The following is a 15,834-nucleotide window of genomic DNA, read 5'->3' on the forward strand; positions in this document are numbered from 1 at the left end:
CCTCTTTATCAGTATAGCTCTGGCAGAGCCTCTGAGGAGGCATCCATATCAAATTCTTGCCAGTAAGCACTACTTGGCATCAGCAATAGTGCTTGGGTTTATTGGGCACATATGGGGTATATGCCCAGGCGAAGCAGTCTCTGGATGATCTTTTTTCCAATCCCTGCTCCTCTATTTGTCCTTTTATTTCTTCCCATGAACCTTTTGTTTTTCCTTCTAAGAAAGACTGAAGCATCCACTTTCTGGCCTACAGAAGAAGTTTTAAATGAGGTCTTAATGAGAAATCTCCCTTCTAAATGTTCACACACAAACACAGGACATTTGCCAGTCAATATTCCATCTCAGGAAGCTACTTATGTCAGAGGACAGGAGGAGGGTAAAGGAATACCAAGACTCCAATATTTTTTCTGTTCTAGATTATTTTAAGGCTAATCTGATATTAACATAGCCCAATATGTATGAGGCCAACACTGCCTTAATGTCTACATTGTCCAGAGGTAATATTTAAAATCTAGCCAATCTTTCTAGAAATGTCACTGAGAAAGCATGAGCTGACTCTTACTTCCGCGGGGGATGACCGTAGGACTCTACCATGTTCCTCTTGGGAACACTCACTAATACATTAGTTATGATTAACTAGGGACTTTATTATGGACTGTATTCTATAGGAATATTTATGAATGTGTTCATTTCTCAATTATAGTCCTTCTCTGGCTGGAAATAAAATAAGTGGAAAGAAGGAATGTGCAAATTGTAGATACTGGCTCTTCAATTTAATGAGGGAATAGTCTGGTCTACAGCTATTGTCTAATTACTTTATAAAATTAATTTAAACACATGCTTTGTGGGAAGATGTAGACAATAATTGGCTGTAGGCAGTCTCCTTTGTAAGTGGGGAACATTTTCCATCATTTCTTTATCTGACATCAGATTCCCAACATAGACTATGATTCTCAGGAAAATCATGTATATTGTACTAATGCCTTGCTTTTACTAAGAGAATCTTTTTTTTCACCCTTGAAGCCTAGATTGTCATAAACAAGTTTCTATTCATTTTCACAGACAAGAATTAGCATGTTTATATAATTAAAACTTCTTCATTATATTCTTTTGAAAATAATTGGAAGATAATTTCTGCAACATTTGACAAAGTTTTGTTTTTTTCCTTGAAGTGTGAAACATTTTAGATCTACAAATACTGATGAAATGGATTGTATTGTAAAACAGGTTAAATAGTGGGGTGATTTAGAATTACTTAAAATAATCAGGTAGAAGCTATCCAAGATAAACTCTTGAGCCAACGAGATGGCCCAGAATTTAAAGATGCTTGCCTAAATCTGACAGCCTAAGTCTAATCTCTAGGATTCATAAGGTTGAAGGACAACCTAATCCTATAAGTTGTCTTCTGACTTCCCACTCAGGAGCCACCGTGACACGTGACACACATGTTCATATACATTCACACACACATAAAAAATAAATGACAAAAAGATTTAAATAGAAAGACTAATTAAACTTTTGGGATTTAAACTTTTTTTTTCTTAAAGAAGAACCAAAGGTCTTACAAGCAAAAATAAATAGCCTCCACAGAACATTTCAGCAAGGAGTGGTGGGCAGTGGGAAAAGGCCATCCGATCATTTTTGGTGCTAAAAGTCAGAATGGCTGGTGGTGGAGGTAGGAAATGAAACCGCCCATGTGCTAACATGAACTTAGGAAGTGAGCCAGCTCACTTTGAGTTAAGCATCAGAGCATCTGTTAGCATACCAAAGCAGTTATCAAAGCACCGCTAACTCAATGGCGTTCATTGCTCTAGTTTCTCTGCTGAGTTTCTCATCCCCTTCCCTTTTTTGGGTATTCTGGGTAGGAGAAATGCATATTAGACAGATCCTGGATAGAAATTACCTGTACTATGTTTCTTTTTTTTTTTTCTTTTGGAAGTCTTGGTGAATGTTATGTCCTTTGAAGAGGCTAAAGCATATAATATTGATTCTGGGAGAAAAGTACCTTTTGCATAGACTTTCTTTTCTGAGAACCTGGAGGAAACTGTTTGTTCTTGAACAATGACATTTGACCTTTCCTTTAAATGTCTATTTGGAGACATAATAAGCCTCAAGCTGTTCTTTCTGCAAGATGAGCTTCTTCTGAGTTAGACAGTATCAGGGACAGGATTTGTACAAATCGTTTGGACAGACTGGTGCCTTTAGTCTGTGGACCTAAGCCCCAGGGTGTAGTTACTGGGCACATTTGAGTCTTGCTAGAAAAGCAGATTTTGGGGTGTGGGGGAAAAAAAAAACAAAGCAGATATTTAAGGACCTGTTTTGATTTTAGTCTGGCTGCTGAGAGTATAGCCTGCTTTTCCTTTAGTTACTTAGAGGAAAGCAAACAGGACAGGAAGTTGGCTCAGGTGGTAAAGGTGCTTGCTGTCAAACCTAGTAAGCAGAGACTGGTCCCAGACCAGCAGTGGTGGAAGGAGAGAACCGACTTCCACAAGCTGATCTCCAATTTCTACACGTACACTACGGCATGTGAGCATCTCTCTCCTACCAACATACACTCAATATAACTCTTACAAGAGAAAATAAGCAATTACCAAAGAGAATCTTTCTCTTAGCTTTGCTTTCCTGCGCATGGTTTCCTTGCGAACTTAGAAAGCATCTTTTAATTCCTCCTATTCACGCTTCCAAATGTGTTATTTCCAAGTCACTGTTAATTAGTTACTTCCAGAGTTAACCCTCAGCATAAACTAAAATTCAATCTATCACATTAATTAATATGTGTCTAAAAATGGTACAGAGGGGAATTCTGTTTCCTTTGTTCTGTACACCTTCTACTACTACTAACCTTTTACTAATGACATGTTCCTATCAACTTCAAGCTGTTTGTCCTGTCCCTATCACAGAAACTACTAGCAACGCATTTAACACTCCTATGGCCCACAGGTATCAGCTATTGAGAATCATATACTTTCTTACAACACAGTTGAAACTTAAGGTACAGTTCCTGGGGTGTCTTTAATACCATTAATGCCTTATGGCATATTTCACTGCCTTCTAAGCAGTATAAACATATAAGCTAAAATTTTGAGGTACGTTATTTAACATTCTATGTCATCTTCCATAATCATACTATATTGTTGAGGATTGGTCTGTTGCTATGTATTATAATGTTAAATACTGTCCCCAAGGTCTGTTTGCCTCCAGGTATGAGAAAATTGTCATGCACACCAAATGATGCCATGTAACACTTCTTAATTTAAAACTATTCGTTGAATAAAAATGCCTATAGCCCATAGAACTGGGCAGAAAGATAGGCAGGCTTTTGGTTTCCAGGCTTGGGTGTCTGAGGTAGGAAAAGAGAAGAGAAAGGAGAATACAGAGAGAAAAATGCCATGGGTTAAGGGATGAGGAGACCCGGCCATGAGGGTTGGCCAGTCGGAGCAAGAGCACCCCAGATAGAACATGGCAAGTCATATCTTGGGGTTAAAAACAGGGAATCGGATAGAATAGCTTGAAGAATTGGTATCTGCCCAGCACTAGTGATGTTAAGGCTTTTTTAAATTAATAAATACTATAACAGTTTTGTGCCTTTTATTTGGGAACTGGATGATAAAAGGTGGGGTAGAAACCCCAATTAATATTAAATGTTTACTACAACACTATAGTATGGTAATACTATATTACCTGGCATTTTAGATAGTTGCCAGAAAATTGAACTTATGTTGTCTTACAATAGACTCAGATATTTAAAGAATGTGAATATAGCATTTCAAGAAAGGAGGGAACAAAGAACAAAGAAATCTTCAGTAGAGACAGGGGTTTAGGAGTGAGATGACCCTGATGGCTACTTGTAGGATTAGAATGTTCTGCTCCAATGAAAAGAATAGCTCTCAGCAGGAAAGTAACAGCATCCAGCAATATGCACAGGGTCAAAAGTGTGCTTGGAGGTAGATGTGACTGAAGTTGGATTCCTTGCATCCTCTTGACCTGTACTTTGGCATGTCTACTGCTTTTACTTATCTTTTCCAAAACACACACAAGTATATTTAGTCAAGCCCATTAGTAGCCTTGTCAACCATTTCAAGCTTAGCACTATGAAACTTTGGATTTTGTTTGGAGTCAAAGACATGTGATTAAAATTAAAGTATCTTTTTCATTGGTCTTATTACTATTTTTAGATTTTATACAAAGATTGGATACTAATTTTGACTGCACTGCAGTGGTAGATCCCATTGCCTGACTCATTTTAGTGTTCTTTTAATACATACATACATACATACATACATACATACATACATACGTATGTATATATATATATATGTATATATACATATATGTTATACTCACACCATGCACACAACCACACAAATTACACACACATCACACATACCTTCATATACTATACATATACCCACATACACATAACCATTCAAATTACATATACACTCATCATATACCATACACATATCCACACACACACACACACACACACACACACACACACCTTGAGCAACTGAGGGAAAGCATAGGAAAGAAAGAGGGAACGCATGTGAGGAAGAACTGTGATGAACACACCTGTACTTCCCACTACCCTGCTGGTTAGCATGATTCCTGTGGGGGACATAAATAAATATCTTCTAAGTTTAGATAGGGAACCAGTGACAAAGCAAATTATGGATACTTTGGTTCAATTTGGTAAACTGTGAGTTTTACTGGTCACTTACAGGAGTGTGAATGAGGAGTTACTGAAATGACTCAGAGACAGTTGCATCACCAAAGCCTACACTAAAAGGAATGATAGCTCATGCAATCTGGAAACCTGAAATACACTGTACAGCCTGCAAGCAACTCAACAGGTTTGGGGAATGTCTTTGTCAAGCATCTCAGGTGGTCTGATCTCCTCTAGTCGTGTACAGTCAGTATGGTTGATCTGAGTGGTCAGTTTCTAGTAGTGCACAGAGGCAATGTGGCTGGCCTGAGTGTCTCCCAGTAGTCTTTACGGCTTATATAAGCCTGGGAGGGAAAGCTTAAGAGATCTAGTCAGTTTCAAGAACTTCCTGAGACCATTGAGTTGTTTGCTTCTTAAGCTTAATAAGGAGCTTTCCTGTACAGTGTAATGGTTCACTTCCCTTTATAAGCTCATACCTTAAGGACCCCCTACCAAGATGGAGGGCTTTATCTCAAAGGGAAACTACTATCCTCAGTACACCTGCCAACATTCTATTCCTGGGAGAGCTCTTGGCAAATTATCAGATTTCCCCTCTCTTTTAGGGTGTCCATTGCTGTGAAGAGACACCATGACTATGGTAACTCTTATAAAGGACACTTAATTGGGGCTAGCTTACTAGTTTTGAGGTTGAGTCCATTATCAAGGGCAGATATGGGGCTGGAGTAGCTGAAAGTTCTACTTCTTGATCCAAAGGCAGACAGGAGAGATTGGCTCCCATGACGTTAGAAGGAGCCAAAGCTAACACCCACAGTGACACATGTCCTCCAACAAGGCCATACCTACTCCAACAAGGCCATACCTCCTACTAGCCCCATGTCTTAGGCCAAGCATATTTAAACTACCACATTCTACTTGATCTGATTTTCTACATATGATAAGGGAAATCATCATATCTAAAAAAGGAAGACTCAAAGGTATACACTGAACTAAGTGAGCCTGTTTCCCCCATCTTATCTAAGTTAGATTTAGTCCTATTTACTTCTCAGAGATTCTGTTACTGCCCCAAATGCTGCCTCGTAGAAGTCAGATTTCAGCTCTTCTTATCTGTGGGTCTGTTGATGTTGTTGAAGAATCCAGCTATGGTTTGGTTTTGACCTGCTGTCATTTCTGCTTTTATAGAAAAGATGGATCCAACAAAGCCTGAACTTAGACTCAATTCTGTGTTGTTTCTTTTGGCACATGCTTGTGATTATACATTGATGTAAAACTCTTTCAAATTTTGTGCTATTTGTATTAATTATGTATGTGTTTGTGTACTAACCAGAAGAAGATGTTGGATCCTCTGAAGCCGAGTTAAGGTAGTTGTAAGTTGTCCAATGGGGGTGCTGGGAATTGAACTCAGTTCCTCTGGAAGAGAGGATTATACTCTTAACCACTGAGCCATCTTTTCAGCTCTCCAATTTAAGGGCTAAAAATTAAAAACAAATCAAAAGTTATTATGGTGGTCATGCCTGGTGAGGTGTGAAGAGGGAGCCCAAAAAATTGGACTCAAAAATGAACTTAATGTTGTACTGCCAGGGAAATTTAGAGATCCCCATCCCTGCCCCAAAGACAGGAGCCAATCTGAAGTAACTTAGAGCAGGGTCTTCTTGGACCCCTTGGTTCACTGTTGATACACAGGATGGTTTTGGTGAAGCGAGGTGGAGAGACCAGAAATTCTGGTCTTTTGGGGGATTAGCCTAGAGGCTGAAGCTCTTGGCTTGGGTTTTGTTGGGGACAACTTGGAAACTAATGTTACTTACCAGCCTCTTAGTTAACCTGAGTTTCAACTTAGGCCAGGGTCTCTAGAATTGGAGTCTGAACTTAAAAGATTTGACATCTCAATGTTATCTGAAACATGTAAAGTTGAAAGGGAGATTGAATTCCAAATCATTGAATATTATATAATTAAACATCAATGAAATAAAATATAATGCAAAATTTGATAAATACCTGCTATTTTATTCTTTTTGGTATATTTTTGGCTTGCCTACACAATTTTGTCCATATTAAATTATATTCCATCGATTTATATGATATTCTTCTAGTAATGCTTTTATCTACACTTAATATAAGTATTATTATACTTTGCTTTAATCAAAAGATACTTAAACTTAAAAAAAATAAGAATCCATTCAAGGCATTGCTTTCTTGAACAAAGGAAGCTCAGTTTCTATGTTTCTGACACTGGCAGAAAGAGGCATGTATGTCTGAGTTGCCATTTGTTTAAATCCATTGACTCACTAAGAGAGCTCTCTCTATGTGGTAGATCATGCTCACTGGTACATCACATAATGTCTTAATGACTCAATTGGATTGCTAGGTAGGATTTAAATGATGAACACACCACAACACTGAGACCAAGCCTCTTCCCTAAGAACAGAGTAACATGATTCATATGCTACATTACATTTTAAGAAAAAAAAAGAATAAATCAACAACTGCAAAACAGATGGAAGAAATACTTGAGAAGCTGTTTGGTTACCTTGAGGTATTGCAGAACCACCTGGTTTAAAAAAAAATCTAAGCAGGAGAGTTTATCATGATCGTTTTATACATCATAGCTGGGGGGGGGGCGGGGTCTGAAAACAAAGACTGTGAGTGGGATGAATCATGTTTCTCACGCATTAGGCAGTTGAGCACAGGTCTGTTTTTCGGTATTAGTTTTTAAATATAGTTACAAATATTAAGGATAGAGAATAACTTGATTTTCACATCATTTAGAATCACTATTCGATCTCTCTAAAAGCTTTTCTTTCCAACTGCAATTTGGTGGGTGATTGTAAAACAAGTTTTTGTGGGATCTGTATGGAGCCAACACAATTTATAATTCAATCTTTGGAACCAAAGTCCAACAAATTTAATAAGACTCTGGAGTTGCATATTGTTTTTTGAACTTACATTTTCAGTAAGATATCAAGTATTCTTAGGACTCAGAGCCATGGATTTCAGCCTTTGCTACTTATTTAAAACACCCAAGGAGCTTTAGAAGCTCCTGTGTTCATGCCGCATTGTTAGTAGTTATTATTATTTATACAAATGAAACCTCAGATTAGTATAATTTACCCAAGTAATTTCAATGTGCATCTAAAATTCTGAAATAAAAAATGGTACAGTGGGGGCTAGAGATGAAAGGACATCATAGACCCCAGGTAAGGCAGCCTCTGGATGATCTTTTCTTCAGTCCCTGCTCCTTTTTTTTGTCCCTAAATTTCCTCCCATGAGTATTTTATTCTCCCTTCTAAGAAGGACTGAAGCATCCACATTCTGGTCTTTTTTTTTTCTTAAGATATATTTATTATATATAAGTACACTGTAGCTGTCTTCAGACACACCAGAAGAGGGCATCAGATCCCATTACAGATGGTTATGAGCCACCATGTGGTTGCTGGGAATTGAACTTCTGGAAGAGCAGTCAGTGCTCTTAACCGGTGAGCCATTTCCAGTTCCCCTGGTCTTATTTCTTTTTGAGCTTCATAAGGTCTGTGAATTGTTTCTTGGGTATTTCATGCTTTTGGGGCTTTGTGACCAATTATATGGTCAATTTTGAAGAAGGTACCATGAGGTGCTAAGAAGAAGGTATATTCTTTTGTTTTAGGATGAAATGTTCTATAGATGTCTGTTAAATTCTTTTGGTTTATAACTAGTTTCACTGTCTCTCCATTTAGTTTCTACTCCTATGGTCTGTCCATTGATGAGAGTGGGGTGTTGAAGTCTCCCACTATTATTGTGTGTGGTGCAATATATGCTTTGAGCTTTGGTAAAGTTTCTTTTATTAAATTTGGAGCATAGATGTTCAGAATTGAGAGTTTATCTTAATAAATATTTTTCTTTGATGAATATGAAGTGTCCTTCCTTATCTTTTTTGATAACTTTTGGTTGAAAATCTATTTTATTTGATTTTATGCTATTCCAGCTCATTTCTTGGGACCATTTTCTTGGAATTTTTCCCCCAGCCACTTACTCTGAGGTAGTGTCTTTCTTTCTCACTGTGATGAGTTTCCTGTATGCAGCAAAATAATGGGTCTTCTTTACATGTCCAGTCTGTTAGTCTAGGTCTTTTTATTGGGGAAATTGAGTCCATTGATGTTAAGATATATTAAAGAATAGTGATTGTTGATTCCTGTTATTTTTGTTGTTAGAGGTAAAATTACATTTGTGTGGCTAACTTCTTTTAGGTTAGTTTATTCCTTTTCCTAGGATGTAGTTTCCCTCCTTGTGTTGGAGTTTTTCATGTATTATCCTTTGTAAGGCTGGATTTGTGAACATATATTGTGTAAATTTGGTTTTGTCATGGAATATGACAAAATTTTAATCTCTCAGTTTATGGTAATTGAGAGTTTTGCTGGATATAGTAACATGGGCTGGCATTTGTGTTCTCTCAGGGTCTGATATCTGTCCAGGATCTTCTAGCTTTCATAGTCATTGTTGAGAAGTCTGGTGTAATTCTGATGGGTCTGTCTTTATATGTTACATGACCTTTTTCCCTTATTGCTTTTAATATTTTTCTATGTTTTTTACATTTGGTATTTTGATTATTTGACAAGGGATATTTCTTTTCTGGTTAAATCTATTTGGAGTTCTGTAGGCTTCTTGTATGTTCATGCACATCTCTTTGTTGAAGATATTTACTGGGCCATTAAGTTGTAAATCTTTGCTCTCTTCTAAACCTACTATTCTTAGGTTTGGTCTTCTCATTGTGTCCTGGATTTCTTGAATGTTTTGGGTTAGGAGCTTTTTGGGTTTTGCATTCTTTTGACTATTGTGTTAGTGTTTTCTATGGTATCTTCTGCACCTGAGATTCTCCCTTCTATCTCTTGTATTCTATTGGTGATGCTTTCATCTATGATTCCTAATCTCTTTCCAAGGTATTCTATTTCCAGGGTCTTTTTCTGGTTTCTTTATTGATTTTTTTTTTTTTTCTCTCCCATTTTTAGATCCGGGATGGGTTTTTTTCTATTCGTTCACCTGTTTGGTTGTGTTTTCCTGTAGCTCTTTAAGTAATTTTTGTGTTTCCTTTTTAAGGGTTTCCAATTGTTTACCTTTGTTCTCCTGTATTTCTTTAAGGGTGTTTTTTATGTCCTTCTTAAAGACCTCTATCATCATCATGAGAAATGATTTTAAATCCAAATCTTGTTTTTCTGGTATGTTGGGATATCCATGACTTGCTGTGGTGGGAGAACTGTGTTCTGATGTTGCCCGTTTGTCTTGGTTTCTATTGCTTAGGTTCTTTCACTTGCCTCTTGCTATCTTGTTATCTGTGGTGTTAGTTGGTCTTGTCTCTGACAGAATCTTGTTTTTCCTGTGAGCCTGTGGGCTTAGGAGTGTGAGCACTCCTGTGTTCTTAGCTCTCTATGGGCAGGTTGTGGGTCTCAATGGCAGTGGCATGGCCCTAGCTCTGGGTGCAAATGGAGAGTGAAAGGGTCTGTTCCCAGGAAGGCCCCAGAGCTTCTTGTGCCCTGTGCATTTCAGGTAGGTCTCTCTTTGGATAGTCCTTAGAGAGAAAGTGGGGTCTTACCTGTGGGCTTAGGAGTGAGAGCATTCTTGGGTGCTCTGCCCTCTTTAAGCAGGTTGTAGGACCTGATGGCAGAGGGATAGCCCTAGCCCTGGGTGCAGATGGAGCTACAAATCTCTTACAAATTCCTGTAACATTAGTGGGTTTTGTGAAAGCCTACAGGGAATAGTGGAATGAAGCCAATATGTAAATTCCTCTACAGAATAATGCATCATCTGCCAGTCCCATATCAATTTAAATTCTAAATACCTAAACTTGATTGAAAGTTGGTTTGGTAGAATGCTTGTCTGGCATGCACAACACCCTAAGTCTTTTCACTGGCACCATGTAAAACTGAATGAGGTGGTACTAAGTTTATATTTTTGAGGCAGGAAGCATAGGGAAAGCTAAGCATTCTAGATCTCCACTTGGTTTGGGTTATACACACCCACATTCTAATATGCTTACAATTCTTACCTGCATGTACTATTTACCAACACCAGAGAACCATGCACCCACCAACCTATTAGCTATCCAGGAGGACCACTACCTGCATTGAGCTACATGCACACTCCACACCAAACAGCATAATACGTTTTCTTCTCTCATTATTGAGCAACAAACATAGGCAGTTTCTATTTGATCATACTTCAGTAATATCTGAAGGTAGAAGACTGATTTAATCTACACTGGATTGGGGACTTGTACAATAAGGCAAGCTATGTCCTCTAAGTGATTTTTTTTTAAAGTGTGTGAGTGCATTTGAGTTTGTGTGTGCGTGGGATTCATGCACATGCATGCGTGTGTGTGTGTGTGTGTGTGTGTGTGTGTGTGTGTGTGTGTATGCAACATCATTACAGGTGCATTCAGAAGCCAGAAGAGGGTGTCAGATCTCCCAGAGCTAGAGTTTCAGGCTGTTTTAAGTCACTCACTGTGGTTCTGGAAACCAAACTAACCAAACTCAGGACCATTGCAAGAGAACAAGTGTTTCTATTTGCTGAGCCATCTCTTCAGCCTTCCTAAATGAACTTTTACAGTGATTAACCTATATTCCTTCTTATGTATATTTGTAATTGGACAGTCAAATATATCATGGGAAAGAGCAGGAGTAGTAAGCAAAGACTTATGAAACCCAAGACTGTCATTAAAACACAAACACATTTAAAACACACTTCTTAGCAAACAAATTCTGCATTCTCTTGAAACCCTTAGAAGGAAATCCCATACTAATCAAGGTCCTTGAATATTCTCACTTTTGAGGCCAGCTATCACTTTTGACAATGCATTCTCTTGCAGATTTGTTCTATCCTTTGGCTTTGAATGAAGTTTTCTTGCTATATTGTAACCCCTGTGGGCCTTTGTTCTTACGTGCATTCTTATATGCACATACTATTTACCCACACTTGAAAACCAGGAACCCACCAACCTGGAAACAAAGCTGAAAGAGCCTAGAAATACTGACCCAGACTCTAAATTCTGGTAATAATCTTAAATTATAAAAAATATCTTTTGAAGACTATAAACTTGATTGTTACTTGAAAGAACAGCTCAAAGAGACAAAACAAAGCAAAACAAAAAGAAAAACAAAACAAAAGCAAGCAAACAAATACAAGCAAAAAAAAAAAAAAAAAAAAAAAACCCTCTTGGGATTCAATATAAAATGGAAACAATTCTTTCGACTACAAACTTTAGGTTCTGACTATTCTCTAAGAGCTGAATTTTTTGGGGGATTTCTGGAATAGATACAATGCAAGCACCATCTGCTTTACATTTAGCAAAAACAGTCACTGTCTTCCAGAGAAAACCATGGTTTTAGGCGTTTTCTTCTGTACAATTTTAATCTTGCTATATAATTTCTATTTGTGCATGCACCATGGCATGGAATGTGAAGGTCAGAGGGCCACTGGCAAGACTTAATTTTGCCTTTCCCTGTAGGTTCTGGGTGCCAGAACTCAGGCTATCAGGCTTGTGGGCAAACACTTGTTTACTGGCTGCTCCATCTTGTTGATGGTGTTACTTCTGCATTTATTACTAGCAAGCGGAAACCAAGCACGACAAAGTCAAAGACAGCTATCACTCTGCAGAACTTCCCATAGGACGTAACAGAAAGACTTTAGGATTCATTCAGTTCTCTTTTTAAAATAAACCCCAATGAGGAAATATTAGGATGTATGCTCATTCTAAAAACAAAGAAGTGGGTGACAGTGACATCGTGGAAGGTGTCCCAAGTCAGACTAATCAGAAACTGGGGGTGAACTTTGAAACTGGAAGCTAGAGCAAAGCATTGGTTCAAAGACCACCCCCTAGTGTACTGCCCACAGCCTCTCTGAGGAGGAAGCAGCATCAACATACCTGGGCACTTGTTGGAAATATAGAATCCTGGGCTCCATCCCAGGCTTATGATCAATATCTTCATTTTAATAAGATTTCTAGGTGATTTACGTGTACATTCGTTTGAGAAGCAATTCTCCAAACCCCTGCTTGATAATATTCCCTCAGATGAGAAACAATCAATGTTATGAGTGCTTCTAAAAGTGTGCTCAGAATGAGTGTGCATGTATTTACCATGGTGGGGTGCTCAATCAAGAACCAAGCACAAGGCACATCTGATTGTCAGATGTCAACAAGACTTTTCTAATCTCCTTTGTGACAGTATGTATATGCTCAGGGAGTGACACTATTAGGAGGTATGCCTTGTTGGTCTGTCACTGTGGTTGTGAGTTTTAAAACCCTAGTCCTAGTTTCCTGGAGTGAGTTTTTCACTAGTAGCCTTCAGATGAAGATGTAGAACTCTCAACTCTGTGTGAACCAAGCCTGCCTGGATGCTGCCATGCTCCTGCCTTGATGATAATGGGCTGAATGTGTGAACCTGTAAGCCAGCCCCACAAATGCTGTCCTTTATTAGACTTGCAATGGTTATGGTGTCTGTTCACAGCAGTAAAACCCTAACTAAGACACTCTTAAAGACAGAAAGTCTTCGACACTTGTTAAGAGTACAACTTGTTCCCTAATCACCGACTGACTATGTTGGAAGCTATATTTTATTTTATTTTGTTTTAATTTTTAAAGAAAGTGCTGTAAATGATTTATGTATTGAGGAATCATTTTATACTCTTTATTTGAAGACTACATTGAGTTAAGCTTTACAATCAATAAGTAATGGAGACAGAAAATCACAATACCTGAAAAACTGTTTAATTCAAAGATCTACATTATAATGCTTACAGAAGTAAGGGCTCATCAAAGAATTTGTGTGTGTGTGTATGTGTGTGTGTGTGTGTGTGTGTGCAAAGAGGCAGTGAAAAAGAGTTTCTGGGTACAAAGGATGACAGAGCTCAGGGTGCACACAGCAGTGATGAGAGAAGAGAGTTTCAGAGGATGATCAAGGCTACCTCTTTTGAAGCTGTAACCGACCATAGAGATGGGTGCTTCAGGCTTGGGAAGCCTGATGACATTAAATACTATAATCACATAATTAACTTAACTTGCTTCAAGTCTCTGCTCAGCAAGCAACCTTCTGATTAAAGCTCAACTTCCTAGGTGGCATGCTTTCAGGTGGAGAAAATTTGTTGGCTTGGGGATAGGCATGTTCAGTTCAGGTTTTTGTTGTAAATCAATAATCCGACATTCACATTTCATCCACCAGCTTCCTGATATTTAATGTGAGTTCACCCATGACAGAAGGATGTTAACCCCTTGGTACTGTTAAATGTGGAGTCTGGTGACAGGTTATACTAACTGTTTCTTCCCTATCATCAATCCCAATTTGTCACTTACTATTTACTATGTTCCATCTGGGCTGCTCTTAACCCAGTTGGGCAGCCCTTAGGACCATGTTTTTCTGGTCTTTATCCCATTGTTACTCTCCTTCTCCCTTCTGCAAGTTCTTTTTCTTTCATGACTGCTTTCTTCCTTTTCTTCCTCCTTGTAGTCCTCCCACAAGCCCATGAAACCTCAATCCCACCCATGTCTCTTCTCCCCAGCTACTGGCTGTCAGCATCTTTATTGACAACCAATCAGAGTTAACTTGAGGGCTACATGCAGACTCCAGGTCTGGAGGTGGGGTGAAGCACTTAACATGACAATAGACAGTAAAAGACAAAATCTCAATGGTTGCCCAAGTTATACATACTCTAAGTAGTCTTAATAAACTCTTTAGGCTTGGGCAAAGCTATAGTTTTTGTCTGTTGGTGTGCTATCTGTGTGAGTTGTCATTTCTCCATTTCTCATGAGGAAATGTGACACAGCAGAGACTTTTGCTCACCTGTTTGCCTAATTATGTAGTCCAAGACATTCATCTCTGGTGGGTAAAAGTCACTAAATGGAAGAATAAAAGAGGAAGAGTTTAGGAAAGTATACATTTTTTCAGAAAAGGAAAGTATATAGGAAACCATGAAGGCAATAAATATTTTGCTTATGACAAACAGAAGTAGGAATATGCATCAGGGAGATGGTTATAAAGGCTGAGATGCTGGCTGGAGTTTCTCTGGGGTGGTGAAGGGGTGACTCCATGGCTTCATGATGACAAGCACATCAAGCACATATTGCTCTTTCAGAGGACCCAAGCTCAGTTCCAAGTACCCACATAGGGTAGCTAGCTCATCACTGCCTGTACTTTCTGGACCTAATTCTCCTTCTCCTCTGGCCTCCATAGGCTTTCTCTCTCTCTCTCTCTCTCTCTCTCTCTCTCTCTCTCTCTCTCTCTCACCACCAGCCCTCCCACTCACACACACATGCACATATGTGTGCACCCATAGCTACATGTAATTTTAAAAAAGGAATTGGTTTGGAATTCTTTGACATTAAATTTCTTTGCCCTTTCCCACACACCCCTGTAGCAAACTAATCCAGCCCAGGAAACTAAAAGAATGAGTTCAAGATTATCGAACATGTTTAGATTTAAGCTTGAGAAAACATTCTTCAAATATCTGGTTTACTTTGCCCTATTCACATAGTTCTCCTGAAACCTGAAATAGCTTTCCATCTTCAAATTCAGCTTATTTTCTTTGCGGAAGGAAGTAAAATGCAGAGAAGGCCTACCTGTTCTCTATTCGGGGGCTTTAAGGACATGGGTAGCTAAGAGGGAAGAGGTGGGCATCTTGCTACTTCTTTGACATGAAAGTATGTGTCTAGCTATAGTAACTATTTCATTATATTCCTGTAACAGGTGAACTATTTTTAAGCACACTAACCAAACATAACCACATAATCCAAACTGGACTGCACCAAATAAAACAAGAAAGGAGGCATTGAGTTCTAGCCAAGTTGCCTACACTTGAGTGTACCATGGTCACTGACTTGAAAGGAATGACCTGTCACAGTTCTCCTGGCAGAATCAGGTGACCTCTGAGGTAAGTGTGAGTACCCATGCCCATGGGAGAAGTAGAATGTGTAACAAACATCCAACAGAGAGCTCCAGTCAGTCGAAAAGAACCCAAAATGGAGAACAAATTATAAATTACATCAGTTCAGGGGTTTCAAGCTGACACATCCACTCTGGAAATCAGTCTGGAGGTTTCTCAGAAAATTGGATATAGTACTACCTGAGGACCCAGCTATCCCACTCCTGGGCATATACCAAAAGATGCTCCAATATATAACAAGGACACATGCTCCACTATGTTCACAGCAGCCT

Source organism: Micromys minutus, assembly GCF_963924665.1.
Source record: "Micromys minutus genome assembly, chromosome: 19".
NCBI lineage: Eukaryota > Metazoa > Chordata > Mammalia > Rodentia > Muridae > Micromys > Micromys minutus.